Genomic DNA, 26,614 nt, shown 5'->3' with positions numbered 1-26,614 from the left:
AGGGAAAGTAGGGAGAAGTTATAAAGTACAATACCTGATAAACAGTGGCACATCCGTGGGATTTGAAGCATTCTGACAAAGGCTACACATTAACACAATAAAGGGGAAGAGAGAGTAACAGAGAGCTCTACCAAGACACAACATTCAGGTTTTGGTTTTTAATAAATTTGCAAACATTTCTGTAGCTCAACCTGGCTGGGACGTCCCTGAGATGGAAGGATGGGGTTAGGCAGCTTTTAGAGAACACCACCTCCCCTAAGACACTAGATGGCAGCTACCCTGGTCTGCAGCAGTGCCTCGGATTCCCGCAGGGCATTATGGGACGTGGAGTTCGGCAACACAGCCCAGGGGACGTTGTATTAAGATGGTGGGAGAATAAATTCTCACCTAGCCTGGAAGTACTAATGGATTATGACGACAGGCGCCCTGATGAAAAACTTGAATTCTCTGTCTGACCAGGAAGTGCTGGCTGGGAAATCACGTGGGAGGAAGAACAGAAGCACTTCTGGGTCAAGGACTATTTAAAGGACTGCTGTGAACCCAGCAAGGGAGCCAGAGTCGGGTGGAGGTGGACGAAGCTTTCTGGGAGGTGTGGAGGAGATATATAGTGAGAGAGAATTGTGGGATTATTATTATTATTATTGATTGCTTATCGTATTGTGGCTGTGGTGCTTAGGGCACTGTTTAGAACAGGGGTCCTCAACTCCAGTCCTGGAGGGCCCCAGTGGCTCCAAGTTTTCATTCTAACCCTTTTCTTAATTGGTGACCAGTTTTTGCTGCTAATTAACTCCTTTCCTTTAATTTTAATTGACTTGTTTTTTAAGATTTGTTCCCCTGAAATTCTTCATCATTCTTCAGAATTGTTTCATTTCTTTCCTTAAACAGAAATGAAAGTGAACTGAGTGAGCTAACAGAAGACCAACTAAGTCAGGGCCTCAAACACCAACAAATTTCACTCCAACCAGTTGCTTAATTAGGCACCAATTCTTGCCGTTAATTAAATCCATTCTTTAATTCCATGGCTTGTTGCTGCTCTCGTGGTGCATTAGCAGACATTTCTGAAATTGTTGATTTTCTCTTTTCTAAGAGCACTGGTCAAATGTTTTGGGGACCTGAGTAGATCAACATTCCTGAGACCTTCATCTTTCTTTATTTTCAGATATTGTATGATGGTCACAGTTTACTGGTCGTGTTTCGGTTCATTTTGTGTCTCATTATTGTTTGGCTGGCAATTAAGGAAAAAGAAACAATGAAGGGGCCTGTCTTCAAAAGCAAGTCAAATAAAATTAATTCAAAAGAAGTTAATTAAGAGCTAAAACAGGTCAATAATTAAGAAAAGGGTTAGAATGAAAACCTGGAGCCACTGGGGCCCTCCAGGACCGGAGTTGGGAACCTGTGGTTTAGAAGAAGAAGAAGAAGAAGAAATATCTTCTTGGTGCTTTTAGCCAGTGTCCTGTGCGTCTGTCTGTCTGTTGGGTTTAAAGGTGAAACAGAGACCTCTAGTGTCCACAACATGTATGTCATTATGGATTAGTGAGCACAGAATGTTAGGCAAAAAGAGCAAATTTATCTATTTAAAGTTAAATTAGATGAGGTTAGGCAGCACTTTATTTGTCCATGCGGGAAACCAGGCTTTTCACAGAAGCTCAATAAATAAATAGAGTTATTAATAAGGCAAACAACAAACCCCTCTGAAATACACACCAGAATGACTAAAAGGAAAGAAAACCAAAAAGAAAGAAAAATCTGACTTGGCAGTTACAGCCTCTTTGTTTTACGTCCGTTTTTAATTCTTTTGTTTATATTAATACTGCTTGTGTTTCTTAATTTATAATCTTTTCATTGTGTCAATGTATCAATGCCTTGCTTATGTTTCACGTGTTTTGTGGGTGGTCCCCCAAGAAGTGAGGCCACCTGCCAATCACCACCTGGAATTGCCCTCCAGCCTATAAATCCAGTGGGGGTCTCCCACAGCTCCCGCCGGTCCATTTGGGAGTTCCGCCGAGTTTCTGCTGCACTGTTTCTGGATTTCTGACCTCCTGCCGTGTGTTTTGACCTCGCTTTGGGTTGGTGATTTATTTGGGAGTGTGTGTGCTTGGGATTGCCTCCTTGTCTAGGGAAATCCTGTTGTGCTTTGTGGCTCTTCCCCGTTTGACACTGTATTTTTGTGGAAATAAAACCTTTTTTTTTACTTTGATAAAGTTCTCTGTTTGCTCTTCTTACGAGCCAGGATTGTGGGCATTTTTGGAAGTGCGTTTTGGGACTCCTAAGGCCGGATTTATACTTCATGCGACACGACATATACTGCAAGGGACGCTCCTGCTACTGTTTATACTTGCGCGCATACTTTACGTAAGTCTGGAGGAATCCACCAGGTTGGCAGTGCAAGATATCATCACGGTGAGAACAGGTTCGGCTTCACTGTGTTGTGAATTGCCTGGAACAGCCATTAAATTCTGATGACACCTTACCGCAATATCTCTGAAAAGGATGTTTAATGATTAAATCCATCAGTCCAGGGATTTGTCCATTTCAGCTAGTATTGGACACAAGGCTGAAACAGTTCCTGGATGAGGCATCAGCTCATCGCAAGGTGAATACAAGCACTCACATACACGCTGGCGTCATTTTAGTGTCACCAAATCTGCATATTTTTGGAAGGAAACTGGAGCGCACTGTGGAAACCCAGCAGGAAAATATGGAAACTCCAGGCAGGGAATATCAGCAACGTGACTCCCTGCAAGACAGCAGCGTTAATGCTCCGCCACTGTGTCACCCCCATGTGTGTCATTATTAACAGTATTCATTATTTAAATGAAATTATCTGTAAAATGTAACATGCATACTTCAATGCATTTCATCATGAAAATAATCTATACTAATAAAAGGCAAAGCCCTCACTGACTGACTGACTGACTGACTGACTGACTGACTCACTCACTCACTCACTCACTCACTCACTCACTCACTCACTCATCACTAATTCTCCAACTTCCCGTGTAGTTAGAAGGCTGAAATTTGGCAGGCTCATTCCTTACAGCTTACTTACAAAAGTTAGGCAGGTTTCATTTCGAAATTCTACGCGTAATGGTCATAACTGGAACCTCTTTTTTGTCCATATACTGTAATGGGGGAGGCAGAGTCGCGTATCGCGTCATCACGCCTCCTACGTAATCACGTGAACTGAAAACAAGGAAGAGCCCCCAGCACAAGTGATCACTTCGATACTGCGGAAACAAAGCACGGTGTAAAACGTAAGTTTAAATTAAGTTTATAGAAACGCTACCGCTGCCGTTTGCAATACCATATTCGCGAGATACAAGTTTAATGAGAAACGCTCCGGCTTGGTCATATTACAACCGGAGTGCTGAACTGACAACGTGGTATACAAACAGAACTATAACAATCGTAATAAACAAACAAAAAAACAGCGGACAACCCGTGGATTAAATAAAAAGGCTGCTTCCGTTGGTGAAGCAACGAAAAAGAAAGACCTTATATGGCGTTGGTTTATAAAACAGCGGAGAGGCTGTGTGAAGGCAGCTTAACAAAAATACAGATCCTTAACAAGTTGTTATTGGAATATTTTCCCTCAATTTAAAAAGGTTTTCTTTTCTTCTTAATAAAAATTTAAAAGCAGTACTTCGCGGGGATTTAGAGAGAGAGAGAGAGAGATATAGATATATATGTATATATGTATGTCTATATATATATGTAGATATGTATATATATGTGTATATATATGTAGATATGTAAATATGTATATGTATATATATGTGTCTGTATGTGTATATATATATATATATATATGTATGTGTATGTATGTGTATATAAATGTTGATATGTGTATATATATATATGTATATATATGTGGATGTGTATATGTATATATATATATATATATATGTATATATGTATATATATATGTATATATGTAGATATGTGTATATGTAGATATGTATATATATGTGTATATATATGTAGATATGTAAATATGTATATGTATATATATGTGTCTGTATGTGTATATATATATAATAATAATAATAATAATAATAAATTTTATTTATATTGCACTTTATATATATGTATGTGTATGTATGTATGTGTATATGTATGTGTATATAAATGTTGATATGTGTATATATATATATATGTATATATATGTGGATGTGTATATGTATATATATATATATGTATATATGTATATATATATGTATATATGTAGATATGTGTATATGTAGATATGTATATATATGTATATATGTTTATGTATATATATGTTTACGATGCGCGGGTATTTTGCTAGTATCAAGTATAAATCTGAGGATTCTAAATGTGCAGAGAATTGGAATATCATACATTTAATGTGCTCAGTGTGGCGATCTGTTGCTGCTTGCCGCTGCTGTCAGGTCAGGAAAAAAAGACGGCACAGAAGACGGTATGTGAGACTTTTAAAACGTATCGTGTCATTACGATCGGGAATATGCAACACTTGAATATAAAAGCACCACGAATGCATCTGTTTGTCGGCATTTTGCTTCACCACTTCGAACCATTCATCAAACATCGAAGCGCGCACATCGATCTCGTAGGATCCGCAAAGCGGCTCTCTGTCACATGTAGATAGTAAGCAGGGACTCTGACGTCACTTTCCGACTTGTATCACAGTGCACCCCCGGAATTTTTGCTGGTACTGCAACTCGCTCACGCGTCACGTTAATTTCTGAGGACCTGCTCTGAGGACGCTGGGAACGCGTGGCAGCCATGATGCGGGCACGTCTGCGTTCTGAGCGTGAAGTATAAATGAGCCCTAAGTCACAACACAATCATAGTGAGGTAATACTGTATAATAACCCAATAATGTTGGTACACTGGCAGCTGAGGCCCACTTCCAGTTTTTAGCGAGTCGTCCGAGAACTGCCGTGTGCTGTTGCTTACCCTGAATAGGCGTTGCTTTGAAAAAAAAAAAAAAAACGTCATTTATAATGACACGTATTCATGAATTCCTGAAGGCATCTGCCAATCATATGGCCAGAGGGCAAATCTACCGTACGAGTCTCTCCCTGAAACAGAACAGGTATATTTAGAATGTAAAAAGAGAATAGATTTGTTAAGGAACGTCAGATAAATGCAATCACACAGCAGAGCTCTAAATAAGAGTCGAGGCGGCAAAAGGGACCACACCAGGGCGTAATAAGGAGGGAGTGAACTCTTATCAATTATTTGGGATTATCTTCATTCCTTTTATTTTTTTGTTTAAACCATAAAGCCAGTAATGGGGTGTGTTGATACTGCCAGCTCCTCTGCACACTCTGTAGACGTCCGACGGAGGAATCTCACGATTTACAAAACACAGGATGGTGGCTCCGAGTGACGCATTTGAACAAAATAAGCAAAATCTGGAAGAAAGAGTAAAGAGTAGTCGACCACTGATGGCACACGTGAGAGCAAGTCAGGCTGACATAATCATAAGCATCTAATGATTGCAGGAGAACGGGTCACAGGACGACGGCGTTCTGATTGCCGTGAGAAGAGCAAGTTAAGGAGGAAGACTTTATCGTGTCTGTTTTCCAGACCCCTCTCTTTGAGAATAAAAGCCATTCCCCTTCACCAGCAAGCATAACTGAAAGCTCAGGCTGACAAAAACGCAGAGGGTGATGTAAAAGCCAGCGCCCTGAGAACATGGTGTCGCAGAACTGAAGATGAGAATTTCACTTGTTGTTACAGAATAATGGGGTCTCACTCACTTGTTCACGCAGGGTGCTCTCCCACCGCAGGAACATTTTGGAAATTCAGGGACTTTTGTAGCATTTCAGACTCGAGCCATTAGTAGTTCCTGGTTGGTACTTCCTGTTACTTGGTTTACTTCCTAACTCCAGGGTACGCACTCTTCAATCCACTAGGAGCTATCGTGGGTGGGACGCGGGCTGAGTGGTTGACCACAAGCACTGGTGTCATCTTACAAATCTGCTAGTATTCTGGACTTTGGAAAGTGATCGGTGATGGAGCGCCACACCTCACTGGTGCACATCAAAGCAATAATCACCCACCACCACTACCACCGTGAACTTGTGATGGCTCTGAAACAATAAAGCGTGGCATGACCTTCCGATCGCATCGCATTCTACATCACATCGCTCTTCATCGCCACCATCCTGATGTGCCGCACCACTCACTAATCTCCCCTGTGAAGTTCAGACGGGGCAGGGGAGATCCACCCCACCCGTCAATTCCCAAACGCACCTCACTTCGCACCACATCAGGCTTCTTTGCACAACATGTATTTTACGTAAAGGTTAATCAGTGGCTGTTTTGCAGTAGGAATGCAACATACAGAAGTGGCCCGGGAGCACACGTGGCCGAGGGTCTTCATCGTACAGGAACACATTGGTCTCTTAAAAAATAAAGTACCTGCGATGGGAAAGCAACTGTACAGGACCTCCTTAAGACAAAGAAAGGGCACCCCACTCATCCCAAGGACTTCATACATCATAAAGACCTTTGAGAGGCTGCTCCTGAAACAGCTCCGACCCTTGCTTTCAGAACATCTGGATCTTCTGCAGTTTGACTATCAGACACATAGAAGTAAGGCGGAGGCTCTCATCTACAGTGCTTACTCCACAGAGTCAACTCCAGCTTGGACAAAGCCGGCACCACAGTCAGACTCATGTTCTTTGATTTTTCCAGTGCTTGTAACACTATACTGTCTCATCGACTGACGGGGGTAAAGCACACGGCTATGCATCTCGACGTCCCCACAGTCTCCTGGACCATCGGCTACCTGACCAACAGACAGCGGTTTGTGAGGATGAGGGAAATGATGGCATGTCACAAATGGTGGTGTGTAATATTGGAGTACCTCGAGGAACTGTGACGACTCCCTTCTTGTCCACCTTCTACACAATGGACTTCCAGTACAATACCAGAGCTGCTGTATACAGTATAGTGCCTTTCACTATCTGCTTCAATGCCTTTTACAAATCTGTCTATTGCATATAGAGCCTTTTACATATCTGTTCATCTAGATATGATGTATATAGTGCCTTTCGCTGTCTGGAGTGCCTTTTACATGTCTATACAGTATATCTAGATTGCATATAGTGCCTTTCACTGTCAGATAGAGTACCTTTTACATATCCATCGATCTATCTGTATATAGACTATAGTGCCTTTCACGGTCTGTCTGAGTGCATTTTACATATCAATATATCTAGATATACTGTACGTATATGGTGTCTTTCACTCTCTGGAGTGGCTTTTACATTTTTCTATATCTACATTGTGTATAGTGCCTTTCACATATCTATTGATCTATCTATATATTGTTTATAGTGCCTTTCACTAATTGTTTGAGTGCCTTTTACATATCTGTCTTTCTAAATGTACTGTATATAGTGCGTTTTAGTGTACATATCTATATATCTATATTGTGTATTGTGCCTTTCACCTTCTGTTAGAGTGCCTTTTCTCTACACAGTGATTGTATGAAGTGCCTTTAACTATCAGTTAGGGTGCCTTTCACATATCTATTTATCTAGATATATTGAATAGAGTGCGTTTTACTGACTGGCGTTCCTTTTACATGGCTATATATTGCTTATAGTGCCTTTCACTGTCTGTTCGAATGTGCTTTTACATATCTATTCCATATACTGTAGCTCCTTTTACATATCTGTCTATCTAGATATATTGTATAGAGTGCCTTTTACATATTTCTACATCCATATTACGTATAGTGCCTTTCACATATCTATCTATATATTGTTTATAGTGTCTTTCACTATTTGTTTGACTGCCTTTTTCATATCTCTCTGTCTAGATATACTGTATATCGTGCCTTTTACTGACTGGCGTTCCTTTTACGTCTATACACTATATTGCTTATAGTGCCTTTCACTGTCTGTTTGAGTGTGTTTTACATATCTATATATCTATTCCATGTAGTTTCTTTTACATACCTATCTGTCTAGACATATTGTATAGAATGCCTTTTACATATTTCTATATCTCCATTGTGTATAGTGCCTTTCACATATCTCTCGATGTGTCTGTATATTGTTTATCGTGCTTCTCACTATTTGTTTGAGTGCCTTTTGCATATCTGTCTGTCTGAATCATTGCCTTTTATTGTACATACTGTATCTATATATCTATATTGTGCATAGTGCCTTTTCTCTACATATTGATTGTATAAAATGCCTTTAACTATCAGTTAGTGTGCCTTTTACATGCCTACCTATTGCATATAGTGCTTTTCACTGTCTGTTAGAGTTCCCTTTACTTTATCTATCCATATCATGTTTTATAAAATCTACACTAACCCCAAAAAGTTACATAGAACTGCAGTCCTGTTTTTTCTTAGGCGTTGCCTGCAGCAGCTCACTACCTACAGGAGCTGAACCCGTAGCCCCTACCAGAGGCCCAGGTTCTCTCCAAGTAGTACCCACAAGTCTATTTTCCATTTTCTTCTTGAATGAACTTGATGACATAATGAAAGTGAGCACCACCCCGTGGTCTGCTGTTGGGGACAGTCGAGTGTGACATCGGGCAGGCTACACACGCCCATTTAACAGTAAGTAACGTTGTCGGAGCCGCCGTTACATATGAACGAACTCCACTGTGAAGCAGGATTTAGTGAAACCAAATACACGAACAAGTCCCTCGCATAAACGTCTGAGCCTATTGTTTACACACACAGGGGCTGACATGCAATTACATGATTAAAACGGCTCGGCGAGGGGCTACGCGTGCAACAGAACGCAGAGTGTTCAGCAACCCAATTAAACAGTTTGTTAAACTGCAGTACAAAAGCACTGGCATATGAAATTCACGTTTGATTGGGTTTCAGTGCGCTTTATTTATATGTAGGATTTCCTGTCACAGCAATCTAAAGTCTGTTTGGAGTTCAAAGATCTTCTTCTTAGACTCTCAATTACCACAATGTAGTAATGGAAAAGAAGGTTTGGGAATACGGCTGGGGGGTAATTTGGCTGATATCTTTATTTAAGACGACTTACAACATCCAAGATACGCTTGGTTCCATTTTTTTGGAGTGCAGGACAGGTGAAGTGACTTGCTCAGGGTCACATCGTGGTGTCAGTAGCAGGTGTGAGGGATGGCCGGCCAAATATTCCGGTCCACACCTCCAGGCCGGCAGAGGGAGCTCTCTCAGAAGCATGGAAGGTCCCCAAATTCCAGCAGGGCATTATGGACATTGTAGTTGTTATAAACAACCCTGCTGGATACCATGGGGACCACCAGGAGCCGCTGTAGGGAGGCTTACAGAAGGCTACGTCCCCTATAACCCGGAAGTGTGTCATGATCACATGACCGGAAGGAAGGAAAGGACTTTTAATCTCACCCAGAAGTGATGAGGACTTATGGATTGTTGAGATGGAACCACTTCCGGGTCAGGGACTACAAAGGACTCTGGGAAACCCCAGACGAGTGAGCTGAGCTGGGTGGAAGGGTGGCAACGCGTCTGGGAGAGGAGGATTGGTTTAGTGTATTGGTTATTGATTATTGAAGTATTGTATGTGTAGTGTGGAGTGGAGGATGCTTTGTGCACATTATTATAAAATAAATAATAATTGGATTTTTACCCAGTGTTTGGAGTGGTATCTGAGGGTTCAAGGGAGCACTATCGCCCCCTACTGCTATACAGGATTTGAACCCATAGCCTCAGGGTTTGAGGTCTGAAGCTTTACCCGCTACACCACACTGCCAGCTAATGCATCACTGACCCAACTGGGAATTGCCTTTTCGGTAATTGTCACCTACTACACGACCAAAGCCATCCATCCATTCAAACCCAGTCACCCAGAGCAGGGTAAGCCAATCCCAGCAGATAACAAGAGCAAGGCAGGAACAACACCTGAACAGAGCGCCAGTCCATCATAGGGTGAACAGACACCCACACAGTTGGGCGAGTGTCACATATTATCAATAAATGGTGTCAAGCTGGAACGTCAGTGAGTGTTGTCGTCCAGGCTCAGCTGAGGTACACAGTACCACCCCAAAGTGACAGGGGGCGCAGTCACCAACCTTGTCCCCTGTTTCTGCCTCCACAGCTCCGACAAGATGCCCAATGAGGACAACTGACTCCTCCCGCTTCCAGGTCGGGTCCTATTAAGCCAGACATTTCCAGAAGGAGGCGTCTCTCTTGGAGTCGAGCCACGCCAGCGGACGGAGCTCCACACAAAGCCAAGACCCGCTCCGCCGGGCAGTACCTCTAATAGAGAGAAGCCTACTTACTGCCTTTATACTCCGTTCTATGGAGCCACCGTGTGCTTGTTTTGCTGAGAAGATTAAACCAGGGCATCCCAGTTGGTGTCCCAACATTTCATCCTTGGATTTGGATTTCGCTGCCGTTCCTCCACAATACCTTAAAGTCCCCAGGAGCACAACATGACACGTTTTGTGTTTTATTTCAGCATAACATCCAGTTCTTAAACCAAATTAATCGAATTTAGAGTCTTAGGGGGTCAGCAGCACCAAGCAAAAGGCAGGAGCCAGCCACGGATGAGACGTCAGTGTGTCACAGGACACACTCGGGCACATACCAAGGATTTATCTCTGCAGCCAGGAGCTCCAAGTAGGCGGAGTTAACTGCAAGTAGGTGGAGTTGACTCTAATGGGCACCAATAAGAGTCTAGTCGTGGAACCCCAAAAAATTCCACCCAGCTGTACTATGGTTAAAATTAGACTTGTGAGATAGGTGCCAATGGGGTCTAGCTGCGGACCACTCTGTCAAGGAGATTTCCACTTTGCATTATATGTAAATGATATTAGATAGATAGATAGATAGATAGATAGATAGATAGATAGATAGATAGATAGATAGATAGATAGATAGATAGATAGATAGATAGATAGATAGATAGATAGATAGATAGATAGATACTTTATTAATCCCAATGGGAATAACCAATAAGGGTAGTTTTGCTGTGGTTAACGTTAGCCTTGTCGGAGGGTTACCTGACTCCAACAATGCCAATGGGGTCTAGCTGCAGACCTCCAGAACTCCGTACCCTTGAGCAGGTTGTCGCTTTGCAATGATGTTACACAATCACTCCAGGTTATGATTAGAGTGGTCGGAAGGTTACTGGCCTCAAATAATGATGATGGAGTCAAGCTGCAGACCTTCAGAAAATACACCTGGTTACACTATGGGTAAGATTAAGGCTGTGGGAGAGTTGCCCGACTCCAATAATGCCAACGTGGTCAAGCTGCAGACCTCTAGAGCTCCACTCCATTGAGGAGACTGCCGGTTTGTATTACATGCCAATGATATTAAGTGATAAGCCCAGTTAGACTGTGGTTACGATCGTGGCTTTGGGACGGTTACCTGACTCCAATAATGACAATGGGGGTCTAGCTGCGGACCTCCGGCCCACTCTGTTAAGGAGATGGCCGCTTTGCATTATATGTAAATGATGTTAGCTGTTAAGCCTGGTTATGCTATAGTTACAATTAGACTTGTGGGAAGGTTACTTGACTCCAACAATGCCAATGAGGAATCTGCAGACCTCCAGAACTCCACACCCTTAAGCAGATCGCTGGTTTGCATTATATGTCAGTGATGTTAAGGAATAAGCCCAGTTACACTGTGGTTACGATTAGGGCTGTGGGAGGGTTGCCTGACTCCAACAATGACAATGGTGTCTATCTGTGGACCTCCAGAACTTCACTCCATTGAGGAGTTTGTCGCTTTGCATTATATATCAGTGATATTACATGATAAGCCTGGTGTGGTTAAGATTAGGGGTGTAGGACGGTCACCCGACTCCAACAATGCCAAAAGCGTCCAGCTGCCAGACCTCCAGAGCTCCAGTCCATTGGGGAGATTTTCACTTAAAAGCGCAGGCTCAGTGATGGGACACACTCTGGAGCCCCTGGAGGAAGCAGCGAAGGAGAACATTAAAACAAGACTGAGTGCCGTTATGAACAAAGCTGCACATCTTCTCGCTGACACACCCACACTGAGGACTTACAGCCCATGAACCATTCAGCAGAAGTGTGTCAGGAAATTTATAATGGGGCTCCATTATAAAAATGGCAATACGCCTGTATAGCGCCTCACCGGGACTGGGACTGCCAAGTCAGAACTTTCCCTGTCTGTCATTTTAAATTTCTACCTTTTGAGTCATACTGATGTGTGTGTGCGTGTGTAAATCTGTAAATCTGATCTGACACGAGTGTACCTGGCCAGTCTAAAGCAGCCTGATGTAAATGAGTGTGGGTCACATGGACTGGCATCACACCCCAGACTGGGCCCTGCCTTGCCCCCCGATGCTCACCAGTGATCCCGAATTGGATGAAGAAGGTATGAATTATGGATGAATGAGTGATTTGAGGACTAAAACACTTACTTCTTACTTTATTTCAAACCTATAGGAAAATCTCAACGGTTGGCGGTTTAAGCCCAGATGATTTATTTTATTACACATTTAATGTGTCAGTGCTGCTTAACAATAAAATCAATTATCGTTAAGTTTCCCTCCGACATTTCCCACTCTGACAGAAGAAACCTTACAATTAGTATTTTGTTTTATGAGACTTTGAATAACAACAAACTATGAGCAAAAAGTTAATCTTATCCTTACTACGCGTAATGGGAGCCGACTGAAGCGTGCTTTGTGATTTTACACTTCTCACTTCAGAAGCAGATTAGCACGTCTAAATGAGGACGATGTGGTAACTATACTGTCATCGCTACGCCATATGGTTAGTGTTTGGCACGGGAGACCCTGGCACTTCAAAACCAAACTTTGAAGGATTCGGGAGGAGCACCGCAGTTGATCACAACTCGATGTCGAACTCGTAATTAGAAGGAGATGTCGGCGGACCTCGCATGATCCCATTTGTCTGCACACGAAGGATAAGAGATATTCGCCGTTTTCTAACTTCCCTTTCACCCATTAAGGTTCTTCATTTTGTTCTTTATTTCACCTTATATAATTTCTTGCATTAGGAATTTGTTGTTTTTCGCATACCCCTTGGGGTCAGAGCGCAGGGTCAGCCATTGTACAATTGTAGGTTAAAGGCCTAGCTCAAGGGCTCAGCAGAGTAGGATCTCTTTTGGCAGCAGCCTTCTGAATACCAGCACAGATCCTTAGCCTCAGAGCTTGGTTTTCATTATCTCATATGGGGGGTGGGGGGGGAGATCAGGAAACAACCCTGGGTGGGACAGCCATCCATCAGAGGGTCCACTCATTCATACCTGCTGCTCCCAATTTTAAGTAACTGTTCCATGGCCTGATCTGTACAGCAACTAACTGCAGACAGAGGAATGTGGGTGGGGCTTAAGACCACACCTCTAGTGAGGAATAGGGACGGCACATAAGATCACACCTCCAATGAGGACCTCGAGTGGAGCTGATGACCACACCTCCAGCATCTCCAATACCATACAGTCATCCCTGTTAAATGGTTCAATTCAATTCAAAGTTATTTCTTCCCAAACATGGTAGGTACGCATTTGTCACTTGTCACACAAATTTGTGTTGTAAAGTTAAGCACTTCCTATAAACGTATCTTGCCTGCACTGGCGCTTTACAATGGAGGTTATTGGGGCATCTTGATGTCAAATCACAAGAGTCTACCATTTGAAAGAGGCTCAGTATATGAGATCTACGTGGATGGTATGCCAGGAGGAAATAAGAACAACATCAGGCCATTAATGTCCAGACCCCTCTGGACCAAAGTGCTCCAGACAAGTGAGGCAAGGTTAGAGCTATCTGGCCAGAGAAGTAGAAAATGTGTTGGTAGAACGGGACATTTAATGATAAGAACCTGATAGCAACTGTGAATTATGGAGATGTTCTGGTTTGGAGCTACTTTCCTGTATCTGGGTACCAACCATCACAGAATCCACTAGAAATTCTTCATTGTACCAGATGATCAAAAGTAGGACCATCTGTCAGAAAACTGAAACTCAACTGTAAAGTGGACCTTGTAACATGACATTGACCCTAAGCTTACCAGGAAATCCACCGAAGGAATGGCTGGAAAGAAATGGAGGGTTCTGGAATGGCCATGTCAAAGCCCAATTTTTAATTCAGGGTTGGGTGAGGTTTATTTGAAATGGACTCCCCTCTAACATGGCACAGCTAAAAGAATTCTGCAAGGAGGAGTGGGAAAAACCTTCTCTTAGTCAAGGTCAGAAACTGCTAGAGAGTTCTAGGGAACAGCGACTTGAGGGAGCAATGTGTGCTTTTAGGGCCACGGGGGGTGGGGGCTTTCTTTTTTCACAGATGGAAATGGTATAGCTGTTCAATTTTTATCAATTTATTTTTACTCAATTGCAGTCAATTCTTGTAATCCACGGGGAACTCGTTCCTGAAAAACACCATGGATACTGAAGTGGGGTTAAGTTCTGGTAGATCTTCTTCACTTTTCCTACCCGTTACCATAAATGCATACATTTCTGTACCAAAAATCAACTAAGCTCGTCACCAAAATGTTTGCACTTGGGAGGACTTGGCAAAACTCTTTAATTAGCACTACGCTTAGCTGAGCAAAACACTGAAAACTGGTGGAGTATGAACAGAACGTGGAGATTTGTTACCACAACAGATGCCATGAGAATTAAGTCGTTAAATCGTACCACCAGAGCAGACAACGTAGGTACCAGGACCCCTGTGGCCAAAAATGGAGCGAAGGATGGAGGTAACCATTCCAGCTCGCATGCTACGAGTGAGCAGGACTCACGGGGCCAGGGAGTTTGAGTCGGATGGGAGGCTCGGTAATGATCCTTCAACAGGTTCGCCTACAAAAACCTTTTCACGACTTCCTCTACAGTTGAGTTCCAATCATCTTCTCGGTGGTCCGGGCAGGGCTAAGCTGAGGACCCCACTACACCATCCATTCAGCAGTAGAGACTGGCAGTGCGAGCTTATGATCCACACTTACTGGGAATTCCTTGTTCGTGGGGTACAAATGTAAGCCCCAGGTCCCCATCAGGAATGAGGTTCGGCGGTTTGCCCGCACCTCTCAGCACAGGATAGACACATGCTGATCGATTCAGCATAGCGCGTGCAGCCCTCGACACCTCAAAGGTTTTCTTTTTATTTCTTGCAACCCTATTTTACCTTTTATGCGTCTTCGCAACCCATAGCTACCCTACAGCATCATCCAGGGCATCCACCTCCCTTGGAGAATCACGGCTGATCATCGCCCCTTCTCTCCTTTGGACAATCACAGACAATTCGTCATCCTTCTGTCCTTCTTGGAGGATCACTACATATCGTCTAAATTTCCCCTTGGCGAATCGCTGCCAACTGTCGTCCTTTGTCCCATTTGGAGAATCACAGACAATCGTTGTCTCTTTGTCCTTGCTGGAGGATCACTGCCACTCGCCTAAATTTAACCCTTGGTGAATCGCTGCCAATTGTCGTCCTTTTCCCCTTGGCAAATCGCTGCCAATTGTCGTCCTTTGTCCTGTTTGGAGAATCACAGACAATCGTCGTCTCTTTGTCCTTGCTAGAGGATCACTGCCACTCGCCTAAATTTACCCCTTGGTGAATCGCTGCCAATTGTCATCCTTTCCCCCTTGGCAAATCGCTGCCAATTGTCGTCCTTTGTCCCGTTTGGAGAATCACAGACAATCGTCGTCTCTTTGTCCTTGCTAGAGGATCACTGCCACTCGCCTAAACTGCCGCTCGCCTAAATTTCCCCCTTGGTGAATCGCCAACGTTCGTCATCCCGGTTTGAGGTTGGGCCGGTTAACCCGTGGTGAACCTTCGCAAGATGATCCACAAAACATTTGTGACCCTTTCCCATTCGGTACTGTGACTCAAGACTTGGCATGACCCAAGTGACCGACACTGATCGAAATGCATTATATTATTATTGCTCATTGTCACATGTCGCTGCTACCAAGTCAAAGCCCAAATCTTTGAAGGGTTTTTTTAAGCAGGACGTTCACATAAGACACCCCTCAAACATGGCACAGCTGGAACAATTCTACACGGAAGAACGGGAAAAACCTTCTGCCAGTCGATGTCAGAGACTACTAGACAGTTCTAGGAAACACCGCCTTGAGGGAGCAGTGCCAACTAGTAGAGCCAAGGGTGGGACTCATTTTTTCCACAGACGGAAATGGGATGTTTGTTCATTTTTTGGTGAATACGTTTTTTTTTTTTTTTTTCCGACTGCGCATAGCCGTGAATAGGTGCGAGTAGAACACGTGTGTGTCGTGAAACGGATTACTCTTATACAGAAGAGGATAAGCGAATCAATTGGAATGAGTGAGGATCGCATGTACATCAACTTGATCTGAAGATACTATTTAAATGAAGATCAAATCTCATCCTGGCCATAACATCTCCTGGGGTGTACTTACATTTTCACACAACTGTAACACCAGCCCATCAACAGAAGACATTAAAGCGGAGTTCAGAAAGCGGCAGGTTCAAAACCTGGAAGGACAGATGGGTGCGTTTTAGATAAGACGTGAGCAGCACTCCGCCACAGGAATGCTGCAAATTCAAAGTCTTGCAAGTCGTCCAGCATAAAATCTGAAAAACTCATTACGGACGAAAATGGAAGAGAAACCTCTTAATATGCGGACTTTTTTTTTTTTTTAATGGCCGGAAGTCCAAAATAAGCTTTCCTTTTTTAATGGTGTATGATTGCACTGATTCACTTTTATGTTTGTCAGTGTTTTTACGAGGACAAACCCGACGTAATTTGAAGCAGATGTTGAAAAAGGAGAAGAAAGAGTTTCACATATCAAAATTATTCTTTGAGGCAGCTTTATAGTTTGAACAAAAAAACAAATCTCGTCAACTAATTGCTTAAAAGACAGTTCTAATCTCGCTAATGCCATCTGTCAGGTTCCCTCCGCGATTTATGGGTCTCCTCTCATTTAGGGCTCTGGTACGTGTTTTACATTTCAGAACCTTCTGGGACTGGGACTGACTGCTGTGACGCTGACCAAGAGAACGTCAGAGCGACTTGATGTCTGACACCGTCCAGCTGGCCGGGACGATGAAACCAGCAGTTGGCTTTTTGAAAACCGCTTTATTGCTCACCTAATCCTTTGGCTTTGCATTTTGCAATGACTTGCATTTTTCACTGTGTTTAAAAAAACGGGTGGCACAGCGGTTAGTGCAGCTGGCTCACTGCTGCAGAGCACAGGCTTATCTCTGGAATCTGCATGTTCTCCCTGGGCCTGCTGGACTCTCTTCACAGCTCTGAGTCGGCACCGAGTGTCAATGAAGGTGTAGCACTTTTGAGGGTCTAGCGGTACCCCATAAGGAACACTGGGTGCAGCAAATGAGTAGACAGATACATGACTTCCAGAAATGAATGAGGGAAGGATGAATGGGCAGATGGCTTCAGGAAATGGATAGATGGGCCTGGTAAATGGTTGGAAGGATGGCACTGGGATGAACACGGGTCGACACAGAGGATGAGTGGGCATGTACATTCAGTTAAAGGATGTGCCTGGTAAATGAATGGAATGATAAATGGGTCCAGAAAATGGACAGTTGATGGATGGGTTCAGTAAATGGGTTGATGGGCCTGGTAAATGGTTGGAAGGATGGCACTGGGATGAACACGGGTCGACAGAGAGGATGAATGGGCATGTACATTCAGTTAAAGGATGTGCCTGGTAAATGAATGGAATGATAAATGTGTCCAGAAAATGGACAGTTGATGGACGGGTTGAGTAAATAGGTTGATGGGCCTGGTAAATGGTTGGAAGGATGGCACTGGGATGAACACGGGTCGACACAGAGGATGAGTGGGCATGTACATTCAGTTAAAGGATGTGCCTGGTAAATGAATGGAATGATAAATGGGTCCAGAAAATGGACAGTTGATGGACGGGTTCAGTAAATGGGTTGATGGGCCTGGTAAATGGTTGGAAGGATGGCACTGGGATGAACACGGGTCGACAGAGAGGATGAATGGGCATGTACATTCAGTTAAAGGATGTGCCTGGTAAATGAATGGAATGATAAATGTGTCCAGAAAATGGACAGTTGATGGACGGGTTGAGTAAATAGGTTGATGGGCCTGGTAAATGGTTGGAAGGATGGCACTGGGATGAACACGGGTCGACAGAGAGGATGAATGGGCATGTACATTCAGTTAAAGGATGTGCCTGGTAAATGAATGGAATGATAAATGTGTCCAGAAAATGGACAGTTGATGGACGGGTTGAGTAAATGGATCGATGGGCCTGGTAAATGGATGGAAGGAGGATTTGGGCATTAAAATGGGTAGACACATTTGATGGATGGTTAAATGGGCAGGCAGATTCAGTAAAAGGATAGGACGATGGATGTGTCTGGTAAATGGATGGAAGGATAAATGGGTCCAGAAAATGGACCATGCATGGATGGGTTCAGTAAGCGGCCAGATGGCACTGATAAATGGATGGAAGAATGGCCTTGGCAAGAAGATGGGTAGATATATGTTGGTGGATGGGTGAATGGGCATGTAGATTCAGTTAAAGGATGGGTAGATGGATGTGCCTAGTAAATGAATAGAAGGATAAATGGGTCCAGAAAGTGGACAATTGATGGATGGGTCCAATAAAAGGGTTGATGGGCCTGGTAAATATATAGAAGGTTAACTGGGTTCAGAAAATTGACTATAGATGGATAGGTTCAGTAAATGGGTTGATGGGCCTGGTAAATAGATGGAAGAATGGCTTTGGTAAGAAGATGGGTAGATATATGTTGGTGGATGGTTATTTGGGAAAGCAGATTCAGCTAAAGGATGGGTGGGTGATGTGCCTGGTAAATGAATGGAACGATAAATGGATCCAGAAAATGGACCATAGATGGATGGGTTCAGTGAATGGGTTGATGGGCCTGGTAAATGGCTGAAAGGATGCCTAGGGCATGAAAATCGGTAGACACATATTGATGGACGGTTAAACGGGCTTGCAGATTCAGTAAAAGGAAAGGACGATGGATGTTCCTGGTAAATGGATGGAAGGATAAATGGGTCCAGAAAATGGACCATGGATGGATGGGTTCAGTAAATAGATGATAAATGGGAGGATTCAACCAATGGGTTGATGGGACTGATAAATGGATGGAAGGTTAACTAGGTTCAGAAAATGGGTTAATGGGCCTGGTGAATGAATGGAAGGTTGGGCATGAAAATGGGTAGACACATGTTGACAGAGAGTTAGATGGGCTTGCAGATTCAGTGAAAGGATCGGTCGATGGATGTGCCTGGTAAATGGATGCAAGGATAAAAGGGTCCAGAAAATGGACCGTGGATGGATAGGTTCAGTAAATGACCAGATGGCACTGATAAATGGATGGAAGAATGGCTTTGGCAAGAAGATGGGTAGATACATGTAGATTCAGTTAAAGGATGGGTAGATGTATGTGCCTAGTAAATAAATAGAAGGATAAATGGGTTCTAAAAATGGACCATGAATGGATGGGTTCAGTAAATAGATGATAAATGAGAGGATTCAGACAATCGTTTGATGGGCCTGGTAAACAGGTGGAATGATAGCTTTGGCAAAGAAGATGGGTAGATAAATGTTGGTGGATGGATGATTGGCTGTGTAGATTCAGTTAAAGGATGGGTAGACTGATGTGCTTGGTAAATGGATGGAAGGTTAACTGAGTTCAGAAAATGGACGACAGATGAATGGGTTCAGTAAATGGGTTGATGGGCATCATAAATGAATGGATGAATGCCCTTGGCATTCAAATGGGTAGATATGTGTTGATTGATGGAAGGATTCAGACAATGGGTTGATGTGCCTGACAAATGGATGGAAGGATAAATGGGTTCAGAAAATAGATCATAATTGGATGGGTTCAGTAAATGGCCAGATGGCACTCATAAATGGGTGGAAGAACAGCTTTGGCAAGAAAATGGGGAGACCCATGTTGATGGATGGTTAAACGGGCATGCAGGATCAGTAAAATGATGGGTAGGTGGACGTGCCTGGTAAATGGAAGGATTCAGACAATGGGTTAATGGGCCTGATAATTGGCTGGAAGGATGGCTTTGGCAAAAGAAGATGGGTGGGTAAATGTTGATGGATGGATGAGTGCCCATGTAGATTCAGTTAAAGAGTGGGTGAGAAGGATGAATGAGTTCAAAAATGGAGTGAAGGACAAATGGGTCGAGAATATGAATGACAGATAGATGGTGGGTTCAGCATATGGATACATGAGCCTAACAAATGAGTGGAAAGATGGATCTGGCAAGCAGATGAATGAATAAAAGGTTCCATCTTGTGTGTGTGATGGTTGGATGACCGAATGGGAGGACAGAAACAGCTGACTGGCAAACCCATCTCTCCATCCATATACCAGCAAAGGGACAGAATGAAAAATGGAAAAATGGGTTCAGAAAATAGGAAATTGATGGGAGGGAGGAAGACTTCAGTCAATCTTCAGAAAAATCATCAAAACTTATAAATGGATGGAAGAATAAATGGGTCCTGGAAATGGATGATAGATGAATGAGTGATGGGGGGGAGGGGTCAGTAAATGGATGGAGGGATGATTTTGGCAAATGGATGGATGGATAAGCTTGTGTGGCTAATGAATGATGGCTAGACATTTGAATGGATGGACGGACTCAGTAAGTAGTTGGGTAGATGGGCTCTTAAAAAATGACAGATGAATGGGATTGATGGTGAGACTGATAAATTGGTTGAAAGGACTGATGGACACTAAATAGAAGATGGATGTCAAAAGTGTTAAATAATTGATAAAAAGGCAATGCATGACAGTGTGGTGTAGCGAGTCCACAGCTCAAGTCAAAAAGGCCACTTTATAAATAAATAGTCGCCGCACTCGCGGCTTAGAGAGGGGTGTGGTAGTGTGGCCGGGGCGGTTCCCGGGGAGTTCCATGATGCGGGTGGTCCTCACTTAAGCGCACAGGTGAGGAGTCATCCACATCCGGAATTGATGCTGGGAGCTGCTAATTGTCACACCTGATCCACGTCCCCATGATAAATAATAGAAGCGCGAGGCGGCTAGGTGAGAGAAAAAGAACGTGGAGGGAGGTTAATGGAGAAGGAAGCAGGAAGGAGAAAGCCGGTGTGGGAGAGCGAGAGTGAGCTCGTGTAGGCTCGCACTGATTGCGGGCAACTGGGGAGAGGCGAGCCAAAGTGTGGTGTTTGGCCGGCACCCGAGGGCCGATGGTAGTGGTTGTTTGGAGCAGGAGTGACCGGGAGAAGGTTGGCTGGCCGCAGTGAAGACAGCAGGAGTCGGGGACTTGAGAAGTGGAAGTCCTAGCGTGAGTGTCCTGGTCGCTGGGGAACCTAAGTCTTGGTCTGGGTGAGCAGAGCTGGAGCCGGGGATCAGAAAGGCCAGCAGACCAGTACAGTGAAGAAGGTCAGCTGCATGTATGGTGACTCCCCTGGCGCAGAGCCTGGATGGGAGAAACAGGGGAGTCACCAGTAAAAGAAGGCACCGGGCTTTGTTTTAAAAGACTGCTTACAGCCATTGTTTTAACCTCGCTGTTTTTAAAAGGATTTTTTTTTCCTGTTGGATTTTAACCTCCACAATTCACTCGTTTTAATGGATTATTTATTTAATGACTTTGCAACACTGCACTATTTAATTTGGACACTTTGTTTTTGGTTTGATGATTTTAAATAAAGGCACTTTTTGCACCATCCCCTTGCTTCATTGTTGTGCCTCACTGCCCAGCTCATCGGTGACATTACAGACGGTGTCGGGTTCAAGAACTCGCAGAAGTTGGATGGGAGCATGGAGTGAACCCGCATTGTCACAGACAGATAGACAGATAGACAGACAGACAGATAGATAGATGAAAGGCACTATATAATAGATAGATAGGACAGACATGAAAGGCACTATATGATAGATAGATAGATAGATAGATAGATAGATAGATAGATAGATAGATAGATAGATAGATAGATAGATAGATAGATAGATAGATAGATAGATAGATAGATAGATAGATAGATAGATAGATAGATAGATAGATAGATAGATAGATAGATAGATAGGAAATGCATTCTATAATGGACAGTTAAGGTGCCAGGTAGAGAAGGCACTATATAACAGACAGGCTGTACCCTGCCTTCAGGGTGTTGGGGACGAGGCCTTGCTGGCTCCTTTCAGAGTGGTGACCTGGGGACAATTGCTTTAAGCAGTTAAGTCACAATCCAAGTCCCAGTTGCCTCATTTGAACCCTTCTCTACCGGTATGGTGACAGTAACAGAATGTCCTTATTGCCTAGGTAGTAATAATTTCAAGTCATTTCAGCTTTAATATAATTTCAATAGCATATACAGTGTGAAGTCATATTTTTCCCACAATGCAGGTGACTAACCCAAGATTTATTCCTATTAATTTCCAAGGGAAGGGGGAAAAAAACCCTCTTCCAATTTGGTTAGCTGTGCCTCCTTTGTGTTCTCGAGTGCCAGGATGATTTATGCCAGCTCACTTTTTCCTTTTCAGGAATGTTTCAACTTTTTCTTTCCCAGCCTCATAAAGCTGCCCAGCAGATTGGCCTCCAGAATATTCTGTTCTCATTTAAATGGCCGGATTTACTGCAAGTTCCGGCTGTTTTGACTGCAGTGCTTTATGTTTTTGCGGAAGACCCGAAATATCAGCTTTTTTTGGGGGAACTTTTTTGTATATTAAAAAGAGAAGACAGTTATCTCTCCATTCATCCATCCAATACCCGGACACCTAGTTTTCCATTAGTACAGGGCCATGGCGACATTGAGGTATGATAATGGTGGGGCCAACCCTGGATGGGGTGCCAGTTCATTGTGGTGCTCAGTCACACTCCTTCATACCCAGTCAATGTCAGCTATCAACTGAAGCCACTCAAGGTCATGTCACATTACACGACTTTTCCAATGGTTTTCAATCTACATGATCTTAGACCAGAGGTGTCCAACTCCAGTCCTGGTGGGCCATAGTGGCTGCAGGTTTTCACTCTAACCATCTTCTTAGTTATCGAGCCATTTTTTCTGCTGATTCACTTGTGTTGCCTTTGTTTTAATTGACGTGACTCGGACTGCTGAGTTGTTTCTTTTTTCCTTAATGAGCAGCAAAACGATAATGAGACACATGACCAGCTCACCTGAAAATAAAGAAAGGTAAAGGTCTCGGTCATGTTGGTCTGCTCAGGTCACCAAACCATCTTGATGGTGGTCTTAGATAAAAAACAGAAAATCAACCATCTGCTGTGGCAGAATGAGAGCAGCCCCAAGTACTAATATTCAATAACGGCTTTAATTAACAGCAAGAATCGGCTTCTCATTAAGAAATCGGTTGGAGTGAAATTGGCTGGAGTTTGACGTTCCAGTTTAAGTGGTCATCTGTTGGCTCGTTTCACGTCTTATTTCTGTTTAATGAAGAAACGAATCAAGTCAGAGGAGTGAATCCTTAAAAACAGGGCAATGAAAATGAAGGGAAATGGAGTTAATTAGCAGTGAAAACTGGTCACTGATTAAGAAAAGGGTGAGAATGAAAGCCTGCAGCCATTGGGACCGGAGTTGGACACCCCTGTCTTAGAGAGTCGGAGGCCATCGGCGAAGTGCTAGCCTGATAGCCAGTCGTGTAATCTCACAAACCCAGCGTCTCGACTCGTCTGTAAGGGTGGGCTCAGCGTGCATGAGAGCCGACAACCAATGAACGCTCATCCACAAGTACACATGATGCCTGTAAAGCAGCAATGAGGAATAAAGAAGGCAGGTGTCTTAGATGTCACAAACAGAAGAGAAGCTCGTCTGTCTGACGTCTCACATTTTACGTACCAAGACAAAAAAAAAAAACAAAACAAAGTACTGAGATTGTGGCTGAACTCGCCATACCAGTTAACCCTTTGTAGAGCGCTGGCACACTATTGGCCGTCAGGGAAAGGGGAGAACACAACTGTGCTGGAAAGTCGTCACGCAGTCACATCATTTGACATGAGCAGCGATAATCAGCTGTGTACATTTTAACAACATCAGCAGTTTCACTTGGCAAGTCTATAAGTCGTGTAATGTGATGTCAACTATGGTTACATATTTGAGATCCTATTTGAGCAGCAGAAACTGTGGTGGAAACTCACAGAATGCCCACAATTCCCGATGGCTGATTACTTCTCTCAAATTGTACTGAGATTACTTTACTTTTTATCAAGTGGTAACTTGTCCATACATCCAAGGAACGAGGATGACAACCACACGTCCTGTCAGCAGAGCCGGTGGGAATCAGATCAAGACATAACACGTCAGAATAGAAATGAGAGGTGAACAGAACAAGCAAAGGTCCAGCACCAGAACTAAGACAGCTGAGCAATTAGGTTCACTGAATAGCATCATAGACCCCCAAGGAAAACAGTGCACTAGAGCCCCTGTTTTGATAACAACTCAGAAACATCATGGGCCCCTATGCTCCTGGGGCCCACAGCCTGTGCCCACATGTTAAGATGGCCCCGAGTTTCGGGAATAAATTTGTTTGACGAAAAGTGTTTTTGCATCCGGAAACTCGGACGATGAGGTATTCAAAAGAAAGGCTTTTTAATCCATTTGCTGTAATCAGGAGGGAGGAGACGACCTTCGAGGAAACGCACTGAACGACGCGGGTTGTTGGCTTAATGACAGGAGAAACAAATAGTAGGAGTCCATGAAAAACTAAAATAGCGTCAAAGGTGGCATTAAAGAACTCACAAAAAGTAAGTCGTGATTCGATAAGCTGGCCTTAAAAATTACGATTCCTTGCCCTGAAAAAAATGTAAGAGCATTGCATTTAGTACGCAAACACCTACTGTATAAAAAATCAGCCCAATAAGGAAACTGTTATCATTAAAAAGATCGGCCAACACTCCTTGCTTTTTACTTTTTACCGCTATTCTCGGTAAACCCTTAAAACAATTGTGCAAAAAAAACAGCCAATGAGAAGCCGTCCGGCAGATGCCAGAACTGACACACCCAGTTGTCAACAATCATGGCGCATCCAAAGTACCCTGGTACTCTGCTTCTGACCTTCCTCCACTCTGCCTGAAGTGGGGAGATCCAATATCGGTTTGAAGAGAAAGCTCTCCACCTAACACCTTCTTAGAAGCCAATACAAAAGTGACCAAGGCAATGCTCAATGACCTCCAGTATGTATCTGACTGTGGCTTTGGTAATTAATTGTGATACGTTTCACAGAATCCTTCAAAAATCTAGTGCTTAAAAACAGTTCTTCTACTAAGATGAAATCTTTGAGGATCACCAAGTTGTCGACCACTTTCCATAACTTGGTATCCAATGAATTTCTGATGATCACCAAACTACTGACAACTTATAACTTGGTTGCCAATGAACCTCTGACAATCCCGAAGCTCCTGACCACTTTCCATAACTTTGGTAACCAATGAATTTCCGATGATCAATGAGCTACTAAACACTTTCCATAAGTTGGTAGCCAATGAATCTCTGACGATCACCAAGCTACTGACCACTTTCCATAAGTTGGTAGCCAATGAATTTCTGATGATCACCAAGCTACTGACCACTTTTCATAAGTTGGTAGCCAATGAATTTCTGATGATCACCAAGCTACTGACCACTTTTCATAAGTTGGTAGCCAATGAACCTCTGACGATCACCAAGCTACTGACCACTTTCCATAACTTTGGTAGCCAATGAATTTCTGATGATCAATGAGCTACTAACCACTTTCCATAAGTTGGTAGCCAATGAATTTCTGATGATCACCAAGCTACAGACCACTTTTCATAAGTTGGTAGCCAATGAACCTCTGACAATCACTAAGCTACTGACCACTTTCCATAACTTTGGTAGCCAATGAATTTGTGATGATCACCAAGCTACTGACCACTTTCCATAACTTTGGTAGCCAATGAATTTGTGATGATCACCAAGCTACTGACCACTTTTCATAAGTTGGTAGCTAATGAACCTCTGACGATCACCAAGCTATTGACCACTTTCCATAACTTTGGTAGCCAATGAATTTCCAATGATTAATGAGCTACTAAACACTTTCCATAAGTTGGTAGCCAATGAATTTCCGATGATCACAGAGCTACTAGACACTTTCCATAATTTTATTAGCCAATGAATATCTGACGATCACTGAGGTACTAGACACTTTCCATAAGTTGGCATCCAATGAATTTCTGATGTTCACCAAGCTACTAACAACTTATAACTTAGTAGCCAATGAACCTCTGATGCTCACCGAGCTACCGATCACGTTCCATAACATGGTAGCCAAATGGCTCAAAAGGCAACTGTCACAAGAAGAACCTTAACATCATATTAGCCATACCAGTACCATCTCCCAGGACACTCTAGTGCCAGAGATGTAAAAGCAGCCACACTCAAGGGTACTTATCTGAAAGAACCAGAAGATGACACATGGACACAATAACAAACGCAAGTCAAAACCCCAGAAGTCAAACAGGATGATTATCAAAACCACAACCCTAACCTAAATGAAGGAGAAAGATTCTCTGTGTTGGCTCAAAAACTACATTTTGTCAGAGAAGTATTTTTGTAGATTTGTATGTACAGGGTCTCGTAACATATGAATTGAGGAGCCAGCTTTCAAAGCACCAAGGGAGTGACGTCAGATAGCACAACTTCTGGAAGACTAAAACAACACAATAACGTGATGGCAACTTCTTC

At 43.2% G+C, this 26,614-nt stretch overlaps 1 protein-coding gene across 3 annotated transcripts in view; it reads right to left on the bottom strand.

Annotated features, from left to right (window-relative positions):
• Nucleotides 1-26,614, bottom strand: part of trps1 (trichorhinophalangeal syndrome I) — a 268,364-nt gene that overhangs the window by 192,963 nt on the left and 48,787 nt on the right. The gene's annotated exons all lie outside the window — the stretch shown is intronic.

The sequence above is a fragment of the Erpetoichthys calabaricus genome, chromosome 13, assembly GCF_900747795.2.
Source record: "Erpetoichthys calabaricus chromosome 13, fErpCal1.3, whole genome shotgun sequence".
Taxonomy (NCBI): domain Eukaryota; kingdom Metazoa; phylum Chordata; class Cladistia; order Polypteriformes; family Polypteridae; genus Erpetoichthys; species Erpetoichthys calabaricus.
The sequence above is the reverse complement of the archived record's forward strand: the minus strand, read 5'-3'. Positions and strand labels throughout refer to the sequence as shown.